The 21,809-nt window shown below is 45.2% G+C and overlaps 1 protein-coding gene across 13 annotated transcripts in view; it reads right to left on the bottom strand.

The window, feature by feature from the left end:
• The window catches only part of PRKAG2 (protein kinase AMP-activated non-catalytic subunit gamma 2), a 285,917-nt gene that overhangs the window by 86,746 nt on the left and 177,362 nt on the right, over positions 1-21,809 (bottom strand). The window lies entirely within an intron of this gene.

The raw sequence follows: 21,809 nt of genomic DNA, 5'->3' as shown, positions 1-21,809 counted from the left end.
AAACAACTCACAGTCTAGTACGAGTTAAAGGAGATGCCCCTTCACCTTCTCCTCTGGGTTTAATGACCTTGGATTGTTTGCGTAGGCATTTCTTTACATTTTTACTGAGAAACACACTTCAATTATTACAAGAGAAAATCTTAATGATCATAATAGAACCCACCACAGCTACAATCTAAAAATGAAAACACTAATTTGAAAAGATACATGCACCCCAATGTTTATAGCAGCACTATTTACAATAGCCCAGATATGGAAGCAACCTAAGCGTCCGTCAACAGACAAATGGATAAAGATGTGGTGTGTATATATGTATGTGTATACACACACACACACACACACACATATATATATGCAATGGAATACTACTCAGCCATAAAAAGAATGAAATTCTGCCATTTGCAGCAACATGGATGGACATGGAGAGTAATATGCTTAGTGAAATAAGTCAGAGAAAGACAAATAGTGTATGTTACCACATCTTTATGGAATCTAAAAATAATACAAATGAATGTATATAACAAAACAGAAACAAACTCACAGATATGGCAAACAAACCAGTGGTTACCAGTGGGGAGAGGGAAGGGGAGAGGGGCAGGCTAGGGGCAGGGGATTAAGAGATACAAACTGCTATGTATAAAATGGATAAGCAACAAGAATATATTGTATAGCACAGGAAATTATAGCTGTTATCTTATAACAACTTTCAATGGAGTATAAACCGTAAAAATACTGAATCACAATGCTGTACAACTGAAACTAACATAATATAGTAAGTCAACTATACTTCAATTAAAAAACCCCCAAAACCCCAAATTTATATTACCTTTTATAAACCACTAAGTCCTGTACCAGTTATCCCAGTCATGTCATTCATTCATCGATTTTTTCAATGTTAGAAAACTGCCATGAAATTTGCTTGTTAAAAAAAAAGAGGTTTTTGGGCTTCCCTGGTGGCGCAGTGGTTGAGAATCCGCCTGCCAATTCAGGGGACACGGGTTCGAGCCCTGGTCTGGGAAGATCCCACATGCCGCGGAGCAACTAGGCCCGTGAGCCACAACTACTGAGCCTGCACGTCTGGAGCCTATGCTCCACAACAAGAGAGGCCGTGATAGTGAGAGGCCCGCGCACCGCAATGAAGAGTGGCCCCTGCTCGCCGCAACTAGAGAAAGCCCTCGCGTAGAAACGAAGACCCAACACAGCCATAAATAAAAATAAATAAATAAATAATTTTTTTAAAAAATAGAGGTTTTTGCCTAAATACTTTTCGACGTATATATATTTTAAAGAGCAAGGCATTTTTAGCTATTTTAGTGTTGACTAATATAGCTTGAATCACATTCAGTCTGAAAACAGGACTAAAATGGTCCTTATAAAATGAGTTCTGGATAATTAGCAGAGCATGCATAATTTAATTACTCCCACCTACCAATATGACAAAGCTGCATAACTTCAGGCTACCAGTATCATCAGACACATCAGCTGATCTGTGGGTTTCGTTCTTTTCTTGGAGACATCTTCCCAGGCTCTCCAGGTTCCAGTCAAAATCTGGACCCTCCACACGGTGGCCCCATGGCTACTTCCCTTCCCCATTAGCCTGGGCATCTTTCCTGATGCCTGGGTCTTAATTTACACCCTTATCATGAAGGACCAGATGCTCCAGTATCTCTCTGAGTAAAAAGTACATGGGGAGGTAATTTTGGGGGAACCTGCATGTCTGATAATGGCTTTCAATTTGATGCCCTGCCGAATTACTAATTTTGCAATCATTTCCCCTCTGTTTTGAAAGCATCACCCCATTGCCTGCTAGCTTCTGTTGTTCTGAAGTCTGAAGCTGTTCTGACTCACGATTCTTGGTTTTTAAAGTAAACTTTGCTTGCACCTCCTCTCTGGAAGCTTTTAAGATCCTGTCTTTATCCTTGTCGTTTTTTGAAATTTCATGATGCTGTGTCTTGGTGTAGGTCTTTTTTTCTTTTCCCTGTTTTTTCCTTTCTTTTTTGTTTTGTTTCACTTTGTACTGGGCATTAGTCTGGAAACTCAGGCCCTTCACTCACGGGTGAGGACCTTTTTCTCCTCTGATTCTCATCCTGTCTCCCTGGTTCTTCCCCTCTGGGCTCCTAGTATTTAGAGGGTGAACCTCCTGGACGGATGCTCTCATTTTCTTTCTTCCTTTTTAAAATAAATTTTAATGTTTGTCTTTTGTCTACTTTCTGGGAGAGGTGCTGTAGTTTCCTTTACTCTCTTTAATTGCTTCCTCCAAGTTTCTTTTTTTCTGTTTGCTTTTGTCTCTGTCTTTCACAACACAGGGTTTCCTCAAATGCCTGGTTTTCCTTGGATGCATATTTAATTGGGATGCCCTCAAGAGCTAGGTCGAGCTAGGTGTGTATGCACGGATGGGAATCATTGACCAGTGGGCTTTACTGTAGTGAAATACAAGTGGCAAGCCAAAGTTGCCATTTCTGCAGGTCTTTCCTCTCAAGACAAATCCATTTTCCTACTTGGATGGGTGGTCATGGGGATAGCCCGGCGCCAACATTCTGGGAGCAAAGCAGGGGAACGGGGACTTGGGGGGGGCGCTCATCAGTCTGTATATAGGCTTTTACTTAATCTCTGTTTTCAGAACCCATACCCCCTGTGCAGGTATTCAGAAAGCAGACTTATCTTCTCATGAGGGCGAGAATCTGGGGTGTCTGTATGGTAATTCTCAAACAAACTCACACCCTTGCCTTCAGAGGTCCCTGTGTCTTCAAGCCAGAGTCCCCAAGCCCATGTTTCAGTTGAAGGTGAGTTTTTCAAGAAGAGTAATAATTAAAACTAGAAGAATTCATCAGAAGAAGCCTTTAAATACAGCAGTGAAGGTTTTATGGAAGCAAAAGAAAGCCAATAAAGGAAAGTGGACAGGATCACAAAAGCCACACAGTTTGGCTGTACGTATCATTCAAAAGCTTCCGGAATTTATGAGCTTAACTTATCTAAGACCTTTGCCAACACCTTTTTAGTGCCTGGGTGGCTTAGGGGCTTAGTCTTAGTGTTCTATTCTGTTTATAATTCTCCTCAAAAGAATACAACTTGAAAATTAAGTTTTGTTTAGTACTGCTCTCCTCCAGTGGTCCTAAATAGTGTTCAAAGTTTTTTGTTTATGTTTTTAAACAATCATTTACAAGACTTTTTTTTTTTTTTTAAAAGCTTCATTATCCCCAGCAGCTCAGAACCTTTTCTCCCCCACTTCCTTCCCTAACCTTTATCAGCAACTCGTCAAAGTATTATGGTGCCTGCTTTCTGGTTGCTGGTGAAGGCTCTTCGCAGACGAGGTGACAGAGGCTTGGGAGCAGCCAGGAGGACGGGGCGGCTCAAACATGACTGATACCGAGGACATGAAGACACATGCAGGATCTTAGGTTTACAAACACAACAACGATCTAGAGCTGAACAAAGAGAAAGTTGCTCCCGGCATCTATATTGTGAAGGGCGGCTCGCTGTGCCTTATTGCTTTTTCCCAAACTTTTCCCGTCCTCTGTCCTCTGTCTGGGACAGTGGCAGAGACAGAGAATTGAGACAAGGTGGGGTGTGGGGTGTCAGAGAAGCTCGGGCTGTGTCACTGCTGTTGAATTCACTCTTGAAAAGGAAATTCTTCCCACATTTAACCTCAGGGGAGTCGCCCAAATTACAGGTATTACTCAGGAAATACGTGAACAGGTAATTATATTTTACTTTTCTCCTTATGTGTTGTTTCCTTTGCATTCTTCAGAAAAGAACGGCAATAGTTATATACTCGTAAAGGGCTCAAAATCCGAGGAGTTAGAGGGCCCCGTCTCTGGGCAGCCTTGCCCTGCCACTGGGAGGAATCAGACCCATGAGGACGCTGCCAGGCACCGTTCTTTCAGTTTTCCTCTTTAAAATAACCCATGAGACACCAGCTGATTCCTGCTGGGAGGCGTTAGCTGTCTGTAAGTCATCACTCCCCACGGCTGTGCCCTCACGCTCCACAGAGAACTGCGTGTGTGCAGAGTGGCTCGGAGGAGAAGAAACCTACAGCTCCTGGACCAGAATCTACTCTGAGAGGCAGGCTAGCAAGGGCCCGGAGGGTGCATCCTGGAGCAGGCCACCGGGGCCTAAGCTTGGCTCTCGCACTTGAACATGGTTTTAAACTCCAGCATTGGGACTTGCCTGGCGATCCAGTGGTTAACACTTCGCCTTCCAAAGCAGGGGGTGCAGGTTCATTCCCTGGTCAGGGAGCTAAGATCCCACATGCCTCCAGGCCAAAAAACCAACACATAAAGTAGAAGTAATATTGTAACAATTCAATAAAGACTTTAAAAATGGTCCACATCAGAAAAAAAAAAAAAACCCCAAAAAAACTCCAGCACTGGCTACACTGTTTGCCAGGCCCAGCACAAAAGAAAAGCAAGGGGCCCCTGGCTCAATAATTAAGAATTTCAAGACTATGACAACAGGGCATTAAACCCAGAATGTGTGACTGCATGGGTCCCACAACCATGAAGCTGTCTGTGCCTCAGTGTCCTCATCTGTAAAATGGGGATCATAGCTGTACCCGCCTCATAGGGTCGTAAGGAATACGTGAGTTAACTACACATAAAGCACTTCTACCAGCATTTAGCAAGAGCTCAAAAAATGATTATCACATCCCCATACAGCCTGTACTTCAAGTCAGACCATCTCAAACATACTACCCAAATGTGATGAAAATACAGCCTGCCAGTTCTCTGTGATATGCTCAGACAGACAAACTCAACTTTATAAAAATGGTCTGACAGAGAAACCCAACTTTATAAATCTGGTTAACAGCAATATGCCAAGGATAATGTGCTTTTTAAGCCCTGGGATTTTTTTCAGTGAATAAACGATAATGACTGAAAACTCAGGCTAAACTTAAATTCTTAGTAGTACTATATTGTGCTTCATTTTTGTGGTTAAGTTTAAAAAATTGTAAGTACATCATTGTTTGTCATGACCACAGAGAAATAGAAATATGTTGTCTGATGAACCAAGAAAAATTGGAAATAACTAGAAGTTTAAAACAGAGGATAATACAAAATATGCTACATGACAATGAGAAAAAAAGTTCATTTCATATGCAAGTATCTTTAGTCCAACAATATATTTAGCTAAGCATAAATCTTTGAAGGATCAGATCCACTTATAAGGATCTGAGTAAAGGAATGCCAATATCTTGGACAGAGTCAATGAGGAACATGTGATAAGATGCTTTTTAACTAACCCACAGCTAGCATCACTAAGCATCTAAAACAGTGTGTGTTATAATCATTCCATCAAAGTCCTTTCCGGTGTAGACGAATAAGGAGCTGGTTTATATTATTTCGACGGCTGCCCTTTTGTATCAAAGGACCAAGCTGGAAATAAGGCACTGACTCTCCTAATAACTGCTGCTAACCTTCTAAGTCAATTCAGAATTTAATTCAATAAGACTGGAGGGGAAGAGAATGCGATAGAATGAACGGTTATAGAGTTTCTGGTTCCATAATGAGCTGCATGAAGGCCCCGCTTGACTCTTTGAGTAGTGAAGGGATTTGGTGACCCAGCAATCACCCAGGGTCCAAACCAACCTGTTATAGCGCTGTTTGAATGGAAATAAAATTTGACCTTATTCTATGCGCTCAACCAAGTATATTTGTAAATACAACTTGATCTTCTCGCATTGGTCTTGGTGGGTATTTTTTAAAGCGGTCTCTTTATCTCTAATTTTGTTTTGAATAGACCTTCTTTTACTGTCTGAGTTTATTTTATCCAGGCAATATATTCCCAGCTCTAGTTCTGTCTCTGCCTTCTCTCTGATTCTCAGAAAAATAAATTAAAAATGGCTTTGCTTTGTTCAGGAGAGGCCGTGATGTGTACGCCCTTCCATTTAAGTCAGGCCAGCAAGCTAAATGCTGATGACATGCTAAATGCCTGGAGCCGCTGGCTCTAAAAGCCTTTATATTTGCTTTTACCACCTTATAAAAAGGCAATGGATTGAGTATTTATGCTGAGTTTAAGGCTTTCCTCTGACATCACACAGATACCTTAACATAGGGGTCCTTGCACGGTCACTGACGAGGTGTTTACAAACCGAATGCACACAGTGAATGCGGTCTACAGTTTATGCCGAGTGGGAAACAGACTTTTTCTTTAATCACCTGTTTGTAAGATTGAGCAAGTGGACAGGCAGAGTGAAAACACAGGCCCATCTGTGGAACCGTGTCCTGACAGCAGGAAGGAGACGCGGTCTTGAACCGCTAAGACCAAGCCTCTATTTTGAAGATCATTTCTTTGATTATTTCAGCATGAAGTGCTGCATACAGCCTGGTGGGAGGCATCTTAGGAAAAATCCTGAATGAATTAAGTAGATATTTTCCACTAGCTATGTTCCAACACATCAAACAATGCTAGTGGGAAATTATTTCTGCAATTCATTCTTACATCCTGGAAAAGAATAAACCATATTGATATTATGACCCAATTCTAGTGTCGTGAAGCATGGGTGATGCACATGAATTGGTATTTGGGGATCCCCCAAACCAGTCTTAATTGCCAGACGTAATAAAAGTGGAAGGTCAGATTCAAGTCCAGGAATGAGGACAGACCTTAAGGTAAAACTTGTTCCTTTCATTCCCCTGCTCACCTGACCCCTCAAACTGGCAGCTGAGTCGTGGGCAGGCAAACAGCTCAAAACCCTTCTGACCTTCAGGTACCGAAGTATGGTGTATACTCAGTGTCTTAAAAGAATGTGATCATTAGTGAGTATATCTATTGAAATTGCACTATTTTGTATGCAAATACCAACATGGTCTCTATCCAACGGCTTTGGTATGTTATACACATGCTCCAGGCTATATGTGATATTTGTTGTTTACTGTATTAGACCCGGCAGTGTGCTTTATAATTTGAATAGTATAAAGTTAGTTAATGCTGTGTAACCACCAAGTTTTATGAACAGGAGACTTTTAAAAATGACATTCTCCTGACAACCAAAATATATAAATTGGAGACAGGGGCCTGATTATAATATTAAGTGAAAACCTAAGTTGCTAAACAGTTTATTCCATTGTCTACATTTCTGATATGTCTATTTCTATATCTGTGTATAAAGGAACAACAAAGGCCAAGCAAAGAGCGCTACCCCACAATTTAACCGGCTCGAAGTGGTAGAACTACGGGAAGTTTTTATTCTCCTCTTTATGCTTCTCTTTATATCATTAGAGGAATGATTTTTTTTTAAATTATCCTAATGGTAGCAAATTACACCTAACATAAAATTTCCCTTCTTAACCATTTTTAAGCGCACAGTTCGTAGTGTCAAGTGCATTTACATTGTTGTGCAACCGACCTCCAGAACTTTTCATCTTAGAGGAATGCTATTTTTAAGAGAGCATGAAATGCTTCTCCAGATGCATCTAATTTTTAAAGTTAAAGGCAAAGAAGGTAAATGGAATGACTTAATCAGGCTAAACCAAGATCACTGAATAGCGTTACCAATTTGCGAAAGAACACGTTATAAGCAAGGGACTTTTAATTTGCTTTTGAGACAGTGTGTGGAGAGGGAAACACTGGCAGAGCTGTAGAAATCATAGTAGAATCTCCTCTCTGTAGTTCCTTAGAGCAGTGGTCCCCAACTTTTTTGGTACCAGGGACCGGTTTCATGGAGGACAATTTTTCCAGGGATGGGGTGGGGGAGGGGTGGTGGTTCAGGCGGTGATGAAAGCGAGCGATGGGGCGCTGCAGATGAAGCTTCACTCAATCGCCCGCCGCTCACCTCCTGCGGTGCCGCCCGCTTTCTAACAGGCCTCGGAGCAGTACCGGGGGCTGGGGACCCCTGCCTTAGAGGGCTTTTTACTGAACTACTTGCTTCGATTTCCCTTTTTCTGAATAAAATATACATCTGCTTTAATCATGCTCAAGATGAGATGTCAGTCTTACTCAGGACTCAAAATAACATTGGTTTAGGGTTCCACGCTAAGCCTCAAAAATAGTGGAGGGACCTCCCTGGTGATCCAGTGGTTAAGACTCCGTGCTTCCACTGCAGGGGGCGCGGGTTCCATCCCTGCTCGGGGAACTAAGATCCCACATGCAGTGCACGCAGGGAGGCCAAAAAAAAAAAAAAAAAAGAAACATAGTGGAAAAAATGTTACAACACACACCCCCTTGAAACAGGTTTACTCCAGCCCTGCTGCAGAATTTGGGCGTCATTCATTAACAGGGCAGGCACTCCATTCTCAGAGAGATGCCAAGGAAAGCATCTAAACTTTTCCACCACTCCAGCAGCTAATTTCTACTGAGTCATTAAGGGAACACTATTAATACTGGTGTTATGGCTGTGTCACTGTTGTACCAACGATACTTCACCAGCTAAAGTTAATGCTTTTCTAAGTGCTGCGAGTTAGGGGACAATCCTGGTTCTGAGCTAAAGGAATTCCCATCTAAATGCAAATCAAGACAAGCCCATCTTGAATGCATGATTAGGTACAGTAATTTTTCCACCATTGAACGTTCAGCCCCTAAAATGCATTTTCATACAACTGTGTTAGTAAAGTGTCCCTTATAAGATGAAACTATGTTTTCTTCCCGGTGCCAGCAGTTATACAGGTAAAGGTGTTCAGAGTCTTGATTTCTTTGATTTAATAAATGGTAAATGAAATGCACAAAGAAGATCATTTTTCTAACCTCTGCTTCTCCACTCCAGACTATATATCCAGGCTCTTGATAACCTCTATTTGATGTCCCAAAAGAATCAAAGAAAGTGTGCCCCAAATGGAACTTGTCTTTCATCCCCAGATCTACTTCCCCTTCCTAATTTGATGACAAGGCCATCCATCCTTTCATGCCAGAAACCGGAGAGTCACACTAGACCCCTCCTTCCACATGCCACTTATCTGGGCATCACTGAGGCCAGCCTATTCTACCTCAGATTCTTTTATAATTAATCCCCTTCCTCCAAATCTCCACTCCTGTGGCCATAATTCAGTGCTCTGTCATCTCTCACTGGATTATTGTAAGACTTTCTGGTTGGCTTGCTTATCTTCCCTCCGTGAAGTCCAACCTCCAGTTCGTCACTGGAGGTATCCTCCTATTAAAATGCAAGTCTGACCAACGCATTCCTCTGAAAACCACTGCCAGGGCGGCCAATGAAGTTTATGATGCTCATCTGTGCTGCCTGCATCAAATTTGCATCCTTTCCTGACTCAAGGAGATTAAGGGGAAGAACAAGGGCCCTTCCACCTAAACTCATATTATTCCAAATGTCCCCAGTCCAGTCCAAAAACAGATTGCATCCTGTTATATAACACTCTGAGGGGGAAGAGAATGCAAATCCTTCAGTCCTAGCTCTATAGGACTATTCGCCAGTTTGCCATCTTTTCGGCCATTCTGATTCCTGGGCCTCTTGCGGGCGGGACTAGTGACTAACCCACTTGCCCTCCCCAGCGGGATGTGCCCCATGCACTTGGTGGGGGCAAAGCTCTACAGCCTGTTTCTTGCCTTTCTGAGGACAAGTCTCATTCTGCCACTTTGCACAGGATGTCTTAGCAACTAATTGGGAGGTAGTAAAGGGAAGCTCGGGGACAGATTAGTCAGAAGCTGGCATTTTTTTCTTTTTTTTTTCCTGAAAAAAGGCCAGGTAGTAAATATTTTAGGCTTTGAAGGCCACCCAGTCTCTGTTGCAACTACTCACGTCTGCTGTTGTAGCATGAAAGCAGCTAAAGAACATGTATAAATGAATAATTGTGGCCACATATTAATAAAACTTTAATGACAGAAACAATGGGCCAGCTTTGGCCCATGGGCCAGAGTGTGCAAAGCCCTGAATTAGGGATATGGGCTAAGATGCTGAGTCAGTGTGCAATGGATAGGCTGAGAATCTGGGACTTCTCAAGAGGTAGTGAAAAACCAGAGCAAGAACATGGGTTTTGGAACCCAATTGCCTTGGTTCAATTCAATTCAATTCAATTCAATTCAAGCCTAGCTCAGGAGCCCTTGGGTAACTTTACACAGATTATTTCATTTGATCCTTATCACTATCCTGTGAAGTAAACACTATCTTCCTTTCAAACAGAGGCACAGGGAGAGAGGCCTCAAAGGTTCAGGAACTTGTAACTCCTTTCGCCAGCATATTCACATGCTCAAGACACACCCGTCTTTCAAAAGAAATGCCCTTCTGGACCCCCCTCCAGCTACAGCCCTTGCTCACAGCTCGTCTTCATGCCAAACTTCTTGATAAAGTTGTCCACGTTCTCTGTCCATCCTCTGTCATCTCACACCCACTCAGCCACCCTCTGCAAGCTGGCTTCTGCCCCTAGCTTAGAGAATTCGGTGATGGAGACACTTTTTTCAGCAGAGATACGTCTGGCCTGTTACTTATTTAGGTGACGCCTTTCACACCAGCACAAATGAGAGAAACAGATGATCGTGATGGATTCTGCCTCCTGGGAGAGATACTATTTGTATATCCTCGCTATAAACTCCGGCGTACATCCCAACTCTGTGTGACACCAACATTTTAACCACTGCTTCTGCCAGGTGAAGGCGGGGTTGCTCCTCCAGGGGGAAATTTCAAGATGAATCCTAAGGTGGCCACTGTCGTGATGGCAGATTTAACCACGGGAAGGGTTGGCGCCATCATCCAAGACTGCAAAATAATCCACCACTGGAGATTTACATTTTTTTACCCCACACTTGTATCTCTGCGATCACAACACTGCCAAGGGCACAGCTGTGGGACCTGTGAGTCTTTCGAAACCGATCCCCCATCTATTAGGTTGTGACCCATGAGGGAAGAGGTGGGAGGTGCTCCTCCAATGCTTTAGCTCAGGGTCCTGATTCTGCGGGACTTACTTCTCACTGGGAGACTCTTGAGGGCAGGAATCATCTCAGCCATCTTTGAGTACTCAGTGCCAGGCAAACGATAGGGTCTTGGGAAATAACTGTTGAAGGAATGAGTTCCTTCTTGGGTCCTTGGGGAGGTGACAGAAGCAGGGCATTTATCAAGCGTTAAAAAAATGTTGAGGTAAAAAGACCCAACATCCTCTCCTTGGAGCTCAGCTACCCTGGGGAACAGAGTAAATGAGAATCCCACAGACCCAGACCACTGCCCAGAAAATGGGCCAAGCTCTCAGCCAAGTACATCTCTCTTATTTGGGCTCCGCCTTCTTTCCGCTCATCAAGTCAGGACACCAACACTGCAGGGACACAGGAGGAATGCTAATTCTAATACCTTTTCTGGACAGCTAGGAGAATATACATTCTCTGCCAGCCTCTCCAACACACAGGCAGCACTTGTCTGAGTTCCAGCTCTCATGATAACCAATCCCATCTTGAATCAGTCCTCTCTGTAGCTCCTACTCCTTGATACAATGTGAAAGTTTTTTCAAACTATTTTTAAAGTATCTAATCTGTTGTGAGTAACAGATGATGAAACTGCTAGTTTGCCATTTCTGGGCAGATAGTCTTAACGTCAAGACCTTATTAGGTTATATAACCTGATATTTTAAATAGTAGACAGAAATATAAAACAAAGTAGTGCATGGAAAATTTTTAACTACTTCTTAATGTCAAGTGATTTGAAATATTCTTAGATGTTTAAAGGGCTTTTCTGGGACTTCCCTGGTGGCACAGTGGGTAAGACTCCACACTCCCAATGCAGGGGGCCCGGGTTTGATCCCTGGTCAGGGAACTAGATCCCACATGCATGCTATAACTAAGAGTTTGCATGCCACAACTAAGGAGCCCGTGTGCTGCAACTAAGGAGCCCTGGAGCCACAACTGAGGAGCTCACATGCCGCAATGAAGGAGCCCGTGAGCTGCAACTAAGACCTGGCGCTACCAAATAAATAAATAAATATTTTAAAAAATGGCTTTTCCATCTTAAAAAAGGGGCTAATTATTCCAAATAGCAATCTTGAAAACTGGTTACTGATTTCTTTCCAAATATTCATACTAGGAAAACTAGGGCTCTTAGAGATTGATTCAGGGACAAGATGGTCAGTTTTTAAGAAGAACCCAAAGTTCCTGAGTTTATTATCTATTCCTGACTCCACTGAATTGTTGCTTCCCCACATACAGGATCAAACAAGTATCAGTTATCTTTTGATACATAGCAGATCACCCCAAAACTCAGGGGCTTAAGACAACAATAATACTTTATTATCTGTTATGGACTGAATTGTTTCCCTCCCAGACCCACAAATTCATATGTTGAAGCCCTAACCCTCAATGGGATTGTATTTGGAGATAGGACCTTTAAAGAAGTAATTAAGGGGACTTCCCTGGTGGTGCGGTGGTTAAGAATCTGCCTGCCAATGCAGGGGACATGGGTTCGAGCCCTGGTCTGGGAAGATCCCACATGCCATGGAGCAACTAAGCCTGTGCACCACAACTACTGAGCCTGCACTCTAGAGCCCGTAAACCACAACTACTGAGCCCGTGCGCCACAACTACTGAGCCCACACGCCTAGAGCCTGTGCTCCACAACGAAGAGTAGCCCCCATTTGCCGCAACTAGAGAAAGCCCTTGCGCAGCAACGAAGACCCAACGCAGCCAAAAATAAAAAAAAGAAAGAAGTAATTAAGGTCAAATGAAGTCACAAGGGTGGGGCCCTAATCCAATAGAACTGGTGTCTTTGTAAGAGGAGGAAGAGACACCAGGGATGTGTGTGCTTGGAGGAAAGGCCAAGTGAGGACACAGAGAGATGGTGGTCACCTGCACCCAAGGAGAGAGCCCTCAGGAGAAACCAAACCTGTCAACACCTTGATCTTGGACTTCTGGCCCCCAGAACCGTGAGAAATAAATTTCTGTTGTTTAAGTCACCCAGTCTGTGATATTTTGTTATGGCAGCCCCAGCAGACTAATACGTTATGTCTTAATGGTTTCTGTGGATCAGGGGTTCATTAGCAGCTTGGCGGGTGGTCCTGATGCAGGATCTCTTGCCAGGTGTCTAGTCGGGTTTGGGCTGGGGCTGTGGTCTCATCTGAAGGCTTGACTGGGGCTGGATGATCCACTTCTGTGGTGGCTCACTCCTACGGCTGGGATGCTGGTGATGGTTGTTGGCTTGGGGCTTTAGTTCCTCTCCCCCTGGGCCTAATGAAACCTTTTTAATTCAGTCCCAACCAACCATCCTGAACCTTTTTCTTCAGTTCAATTACATATTAACTATGTCATAAGGAGAAATATGATAGCCCTTATTTTCACCCATCAGAATCTTGGTATCATAAATTGGAAAAATAGAGAATAAGTCCATGTATTAGGGGCTGTGATGTACAGTTGACCCTTAACAATGTGAGGGTTAGGGGTGCTGACCTTTCACGCAGTGGAAAATCCAGTGTAACTTACAGTCAGCTCTACATATACATGGTTCCTCTGTATCTGTGGTCATGTATCCAAGGATTCAACCGACCTCAGATTGTGCAGTACTGCAGTATTTACTGTTGACAAAAATCTGCATAGAAGTGGACCCATGCAGTTCAAACCTGTGGTGTTCAAGGGTCACCTGTACTACTCTGATCCCCTTTCAACAATGAAGGATTTTCCTCCAGCTGTTGGGAATCTGCCAATTGGTGACCCTCAACTATCAGCTAGGATGGCCCTTGGCTGAAGAGAGCTGCCTTGCCCAGGGTCAAGTCCCTTCTAGGACAGCTGTCATCTAATGACTGGTGGTGATGGTATAAAGGTCTGGCTCCTTTGGCCCAACTTGGGGCCGCTCTGAGGAGCTCCCTGTGGTCTGCAGAGGACTTTGTTGAGACTGCACCACACCGCAACTTCTCCCTCTGTCCTTCTTACCTCCTTCCCTCCTCCCACAGGTGTTGATCCTAAGAGCACTTCCTAATAAACATCCTGCACACTAATATCTACCTTAGATTCTCTATTGCTTGGGGAACACAAACTGCAACAGTCTGCTTAACAGGAAGTTACTCTCGGAGAGGTTAGCCGTCTAAATTAGACTCCTTAAATATAGATAAACGAACCTCTAGACTCGAGCACACTGTGTGTTCAACTGCAGACCCAGCTGCTGGAATCAAGTGATAAGGCAGGAGGTAGATTTCAAAACTGGCCCGCATCCTCCCCATCTCCCTGTGTCCATGCCCTCTGCAATGTGACTGTCACTTCCATTTCGTTCTGTGGGCCAAAGCAAGTCATAAGCCCAACCCAGATCCAAGGGGAGAGGACACAGATTCTACCCAGGATGGAGGAGCGACAGAGGGGCGGTTCTGAGCCCAGCCTCCAGAAGCCGTGTACGGAGCACGCTGTCTCGTGGAGCCCCGTCACGGTCATGAGAGCGCGTCCAGGCTAGCCGGTTGCAGGAGGAGAGCACATGGAACAGAGGCAAGCTGTTCTGGTGCGGCCAGTCCCCAGGTGACCTGCTAAGTGGCCACAGATGTGTGAGTTAGCACAGCTGAGCCAAGAAGAATGCCCAACCCAAACCGCCGACCCACAGAAGGGTGAGTTAAATAAAAGGCTGTTGTCCTGAACCGGGGGGAGGTTTGTTATTCAGCAATAGAAAAACGGATACAGGACCTACCCCTGTTGCTTACAGGAATCGAGCTGGCAAGAGAAGAGGAGAATGGAGACTCCAGGCTGCAGCAGGTGTCTTAGGTTCCCTGTGACTAGTTTTGGGACACCAAGTTGCTACAGGGGCTGCTGCTAATGGCCCAAACATGCAACCTCCTTATACGACTGTCCTTGGGTGACAGGCCCCATCCCAGCTGCAGGTACATTTCCCTCATCCTGGCATCCCATAGCTAAGGGCGCCACCATATGAAGACACAAAAGCCCAGTTTCGGGGGCTTCCCTGGTGGCGCAGAGGTTAAGAGTCCGCCTGCTAATACGGGGAACACGGGTTCGAGCCCTGGTCTGGGAAGATCCCACATGCTGCGGAGCAACTAAGCCCGTGTGCCACAACTACTGAGCCTGTGCTCTAGAGCCCACGTGCCACAACTACTGAGCCTATATGCCACAACGACTGAGCCTGCGCTCTAGAGCCCGCGAGCCACAACTACTGAAGCCCGTGCACCTAGAGCCTGTGCTCCGCAACAAGAGAAGCCACCGCAATGAGAAGCCCGCGCCCCGCAACGAAGAGTAGCCCCGCTCACCACAACTAGAGAAAGTACGGGCGCAGCAACAAAGACCCAATGCAGCCAAAAATAAATTAAAAAAAAAAGAAAAAAAAGCCCAGTTTCCTTGCCTCGAGGCAGAGCAAATTCTGGTGCAGTTTACACTCCAGAACTCCCCTGTCAAAAGGCTGAGGCTAAATCTCATCTGAAACCACACCTTTGCTTTGCTTCTTCCCTTCCCTTGCTCCTTAGAGCTTTCTTCTGAGAGCACGCCATAATAAATAAACAAACGTGCATCGAAACCCCGTCTCAGGCTCTGCTTCTAGGTACTCTGATTGAAGACACAGGTCAAGAGTGAAACTCCTAGAAGAAAACGAGGGGGAGATGGGCGTGACTGCTGTAGAAAGGAAACGGGATAAGTACTGATCGTTTTAATACCTTCACATCAAGTTTTCGACCCCATGGAAGATGATTCTTCCATTGGTTCCAGACAAATACGCTCACTGTGTGCTCCCACCTCCTAAGAAAACTCACCCATTTCCTTTACAAGTCCAGATGTAATGCTTGCTTTTCCCCTTCTACCTTTAACTGTTCCCTTCCTACTAACTCTTGCCCTGTCAGTGTTTAAATCCTTATGGGAACAAACCATCACCTCCATTCTTCCAGCTACAGCCCCATCTCTTCCCCCTCGAAGTCAGGATTCTGGAAAGAGTCATCTACACTAGAGACCTCCACATCTTCACCTCTTAATCATTCACCCCACATCACATGGTTTCTGCTCTTGACCGTGCCATTGAAAGTATTCCTGCCAAGGTTACCGATGACCTCAGTCCTTACGTTCCATGGCCAGGAACGTCACTGCTCATGCCCTCCAAAGGCGTGAAACACAACGAAACACAGTCCTTGTGCTTCTGTGATACCGTGTTTGCCTGGTTTTCTGCCTACTTTCCAGGCAGTTCAGAATCCCTATCCTTTGTCCTTCAAATGCCCACGTTTTTCTGGCTTTCTTCTCAACTACCATACATCTCTCCGGATTATTTCATCTACTATCATGGCATAAATTACCTTCTACATTCTGATGATTTAAAAATCTGAATTTCCAGGGGAGTTCCCTGGTGGCCTAGTGGTTAGGATTCCAGGCTTTCACTGCTGTGGCCTGGGTTCAGTCCCTGGTTGGGGAACTGAGATGCTGCAAGCCGTGTGGCGTGGTCAAAAAAATAAATATAAACAAACAAACAAACAAATTAATTAAAGTCTTAATTTTTAGCTCCAGACTCACATATCCAGTTGCCCTCTGGACACCTCCACTTAATTATCCCACGGGCACCTGTTGTACCGTCACCAGCCAACACACACGTGTGCCCACTTATACACACCCCCGTGTGCTCACATACACACATGCACACGCACACAGCCTGCTCCTGCTTCCCCTCTGTTCCCTATCCCAGCAAGTGCAACTACCACCCATCCAGCTTCCCAAGGCAAAACCTTCGGAATCGTCCTTGGTTCTTCTCTTTTCTGCCCTCAACTAATCAATCACTACATCCCCAGTTCCTTTCAATTCGACCTCTTAAACAGCTCTCTACGTTTTAACACCAGGCCCCCTCTTTCCACTGTCAACTGCCACCAGGCCCAGATCATTTCACACTGCATCTCATCTGAGCCCCTGCTGTACCCGAATCCCATCTAATTTCCACACCCCACCAGAGGGATCATCCTAAAATGCAGAGCTGATTATTGCTCTCTGCTGCTGCTGCAAAAAATGTCCACTTCCTTCCTCTGGGATTGGTTTTTTAATTAATTAATTAATTAATTAATTAATTAATTTTTGGCTGCGTTGGGTCTTCGTTGCCGCGCGTGGGCTTTCTCTAGATGCGGCGAGCAGGGCCTACTCTTCATTGCGCTGCGCGGGCTTCTCATTGCAGTGGCTTCTCCTGTTGCGGAGCACAGGCTCTGGGTGTGCGGGCTTTAGTAGCAGTGGCACGCGGGCTCAGTAGTTGTGGCTCGTGGGCTCCAGAGCGCAGGCTCAGTAGTTGTGGTTCATGGGCCCCAGAGTGTAGGCTCAGTAGTTGTGGCACATGGGCTCAGCAGCTGTGGCACGCAGGCTCAATAGTTGGTGGCTCGTGGGCTCTAGAGCGCAGGCTCAGTAGTTGTGGCACAAGGGCTTAGTTGCTCCGCGGCGTGTGGGATCTTCCCGGATCGGGGCTCGAACCCATGGCCCCTGCGTTGGCAGGCAGATCCCTAACCTCTGCGCCACCAGGGAAGCCCTGGGACTGGCGTTTGCGCTCACACTGGACTGGAGATTTTCTCCCTTGAGAACTACACAGGCTCTATCGAATATTCTATTATGACGACTTCCCTGTTTGTGGCCCCCCAATAGACAGGAGCTCCTTCCTTCGTTCAATGAGTCCTCAGCTATTTACCGCACCCCTCCCCCTGCATAATGTGCTGTTAATAAATGGTGAACAAAATGAACACTGTCCCTGCCTCATAAGAGCCGCTTATGTACTTGTCATCCCATCAGCCTTTCTGAGCACAGTATCTGGCACCCAGCGGTTGCTTCATAAATATTTGCTGAGTAAATAAATGATAAAATGAGTGCTGTCTACTAAAGACTAATTCATTACCCTCATCCCCTTTCCAATTTTCGAATAAAATTCATGGGAACAAAGTTTATAAAAGTCATCTTCACGGTCGATGTTTACATAGAGCATCTTTTTATTCCAAAAGGCAGAGATGAATTATATCTAAATATTTTCAGGCTGATAAGACATCTTTAAGCAACTCACATTCCTCTATAAAGATTATGCCAGTAACGGAATGCATGAAATCAGCTAAACTCTTAAGGAACTTAGCACATAAGGACAGTCAACATAATCCAATTAGAAAGAAACACTTAAATGAACTTGAATCCATCACCAGCCCTGCTGCCAAGGGCTGCTGAAAGCAGAGACCTGGGCCAAACTACAGCTGCAGAGGCTGTGACCAACAGGCCGAAGAAGCTCCTGGAGGCCTTGTGTGATAAAACTTACACGTGATGAAGGCCCCTGTTTAATGTCTGTAGCCAGTGGGAACACTGTCTTCCAATTTTGAAACAGATCATTTCAAAGCATAAGTGTTTTGGTTTTGATTTTCTGATTTGATTTTGATTCTGATTCGGTTTTGATTTTCTGAAGCTCAAACTATATAAACATTGCAGTGTTGACTGGATCATTTAAAAAAATGTGGTAAAAGGATACAACCAGAAGTGTCTCTAACTCATAATAGTTAGAGGATTGCTCAATCAGCATTAATAGTATATTAGAATACATATTATGTGAAGGTATAATGGGCATAATGATATATTTTGAGACTATAGAGATTTACTATCATTAACTGCTGTATATAGATGTGTAGGGTTTTCTAAAATTGTATTTACAACCTATATATAGGTAAAACTAAGCGCATTAATTGTTTTGTACATATGTGCTGCTAAACGGGTCTTAAAATAAATTTTGAATATAGTGTCTAAAATAGACAGCTACCATCCCCTTGTCACTTATTTTACCAATTTGCCTAGAAGCACCTCTTAATAGATTGTACAAGGCGAACTTTGTAAAATGATCATGGACAATAAGGTATATGGAGTCCAAATAACTGTGGTCTCCTAAATTATGAAAAAAAACTGTGGTAAAATATACTTAACATAAAATTCGTCATTTTAACCATTTTTAAGAGTACAATTCAGTGGCATCAAGTACATTCATATGGTTGTGCAACCATCACCACCATCATCTTCAGAACTTTTTTCATCTTCCCAAACTGAAACTCTGTCCCCATTAAACACTGACTCCCCATTTCTCCCCATCCAGACCCTGGTAACCACCATTCTGCTTTCTGTCTCTTATGAATCTGACGGCTCTAGGGACCTCCTATAAGCGGAATCATACGACATTTGTCCTTTTAAGACTGGCTTATTTCACTTAGCATAACGTCCTCAAGGTTCATCCACGTTGTAGCATCCGTCAGGATTTCCTTCCTTTTCAAGGCTGAATAATATTCCACTGTATGTGTCCATCATGTTTATCCATCCATGACGTTTGGACGGTTGTTGAAACTTCACGGTGCTATCAGTTCCCTCCGTCTGTTTGTGGAATCGCAGGCTCTGAGCAGGGCACAGGGTCCGTGCCCACCTCTGAGTACGGGATACAGCCGAGAACCCCTCCTCCCTGGCCCCAGAACCGCCTCAGAAAGCCTGGAAGGGCCCAGGCTCACTGGCTTTCACCAAGAGCTTCATAGTTGTGCGGTATGAACAGTTAAGAATATCACTTTCTAGTCACAATCGGGGTGGGGGCAGGGCAGAGAGGGCAGACCTAGAACGCCCTCTGGATTCTCTCTCACTTAAACTGGGAGAGGCTGTCCCGAGCACAGAACTTCTGCAATCACGGAAAAACCCTGTGTCTGCGTCTGCACCATCACTTCAAATGATCTGAAGCTGAAATAACCGTCTCCTCTTCCATGCAGTGTCTCTTCTTACACGTGGCTACCCTGTTCAGTTATCCCTGGTCCATGAGAAGAAGCCAACACTTTGAGACTTGAGACCTCTCGGCTGGTCGCTTCCCTCTTGGCTCCCTCCTCCGGTCTCCTCCCTCCTCCCCCAGGGTTTCTGTCCCAGACCTCCTGGCCCACTGGCCTCTCGGCAGGTTTGGCACACGGTGGAAGGCAGGAAGCAGCGGAGACGCCAGACGTTCTACCCCTCTGCCTCGCGTGGCATCTCTGGCCAGTGGCTGCTTCTCCTCTGCGGTTCCAGCTCCTGCCAGGCAGACACACTGGTTCCGCCTCCCACCTGATGGGCTCCCAACACGCCCCTCCAGCCCGAGGGGAGTAGTGGCTTCCTGCTTTTGATAACCTTTGGGTTGCCGCATCATTCCTTTTTTGGATATATTTGTTCTGTTATCTCTATGGCCAAGTCTCTTTGCTAAATGCCCGGGAGAACAGAAACCTCTAGATCTTTCCTCATTCATACCCAAGAACACGGATGACCTTCCTCCTGGGCCCTTAGCTCGAAGCGGCCAAGACCTGCATCTCTCCACGTCTCTAGTGAGCGGTCCTTTTGTCCCCAATCTCTGCCAGATGCCCACCTCCCAGAGACAGCCCCCCGCCCCCAGCTCCTACCCCCTGCTACACGTCACACTCCTTCCCACCCCAAGCCATGGCTAATTTTCTTTTCCAGGAGGCCCTCCCCTCCCCTCTCCCCTTATTTAGACCCTACAATCACCCAAGACTTCCTTGCCCTTATCAGACAACAGTACTTTCCCTTTCCCATCCCCTGCAGTGTGGACTATGTTTCACTCCTGATCCCCACCCAACCTACTTTCCGCTTTTATTTAACTGTTTTATCTGAGTGCTATTCTGTTCCCAGTGAGACTGTTAAGCCCTAGAGGGCGGAGACAACACCTTGCATTTTATTCCTCAGCACTTAAAACAATACTCTGCTAAGCTTACATCTAATAAAATAATCATCAGACGAACAAGGAGAAGAGTCATAGTAGGTTCTCTGCATGAGGAACACATCTTCTTTCTTCCCAAAGGTAGCAACTGTTATGGTTGGATGGTGTCCCCCAAAAAGCTACGCTGAGCTCCTGACCACTGATACCTGTGAATGCGACCTTATTTGGAAATCAGGTCTTTGCAGATGTCATCAAGAAGTGGTCGTGGGCTTCCCTGGTGGCGCAGTGGTTGAGAGTCTGCCTGCTAATGCAGGGGACACGGGTTCGAGCCCTGGTCTGGGAGGATCCCACATGCCACGGAGCGGCTGGGCCCGTGAGCCACAACTACTGAGCCTGCGCGTCTGGAGCCTGTGCCCCGCAACGGGAGGGGCCGCGATAGTGAAAGGCCCGCGCACCGCGACGAAGAGTGGCCCCCACTTGCCGCAACTAGAGAAAGCCCTCGCACGAACCGAAGACCCAGCACAGCCAAAAATAAATAAATAAATAAAAATAAAAGTAGCTATAAAATTTAAAAAAAAAAAAAAAAAAAGAAGTGGTCGTACTGAGTTAGGTTGGGCCCTCATCCAACACGACTGGTGTTCTCATAAAGAGTTTAAAGCTGGACACAAACAGAGACAGAGGGAAGACAGCCATGTGAAGATGGAGGTGGAGACTGGAGTGACGCTGCCACAATCCAAGAAAATCCTGGGGCTACCGGAAGCTGGGAGAGGCCAGGGAATATCCTCCTCCCCCTCAGAGATTGCAGAGGGAACGTGGTCCTGCCGAAACCTTGATTGCAGCCTTCCAGCCTCCAGAACCGTGAGACAATAGCCTCCTGTTGTTTTAATCCCCCCAGTTTGTGCCCCTTTGTTACAGCAGCCGCAGGAAACTAATACCACAGCTGAATAAAATAGTTACATCCATATGGATAGACTCTAGCGATACGGTCCTCGTACCCTTGCTGGGCACAGGAATGATACTGAGTGTCTGTGGTAGCCAACATGAACTAGGAGGCAGTGACGGTGGTCCCCACACATAGGGCCCACGGTGTTGAAATGTAGAGTGTTTAAGCGCTGGTGCTAAGCCAGCTTCTTCCATCCATACCCACGAGTCCCAATCCTCCGAAGGATGCAAAGACACCTGTTTCACCATCCCACTCTGCTTTGAAAGGTTCACCTTTCCAAGAATGCTTCCCAAGTCAAATGACGTCAGACTTTAAATCTTTAAAATCTAGAATAAAATTTCTATAAAAACCAATTTTTTGGCTTTGCCTATGACTTTTTAC

This window comes from Balaenoptera musculus, chromosome 9 (genome assembly GCF_009873245.2).
Source record: "Balaenoptera musculus isolate JJ_BM4_2016_0621 chromosome 9, mBalMus1.pri.v3, whole genome shotgun sequence".
NCBI classification, from domain to species: Eukaryota; Metazoa; Chordata; class Mammalia; order Artiodactyla; family Balaenopteridae; genus Balaenoptera; species Balaenoptera musculus.
Note: the sequence above shows the minus strand (reverse complement) of the source record. Positions and strands in the feature narration are given on the sequence as shown.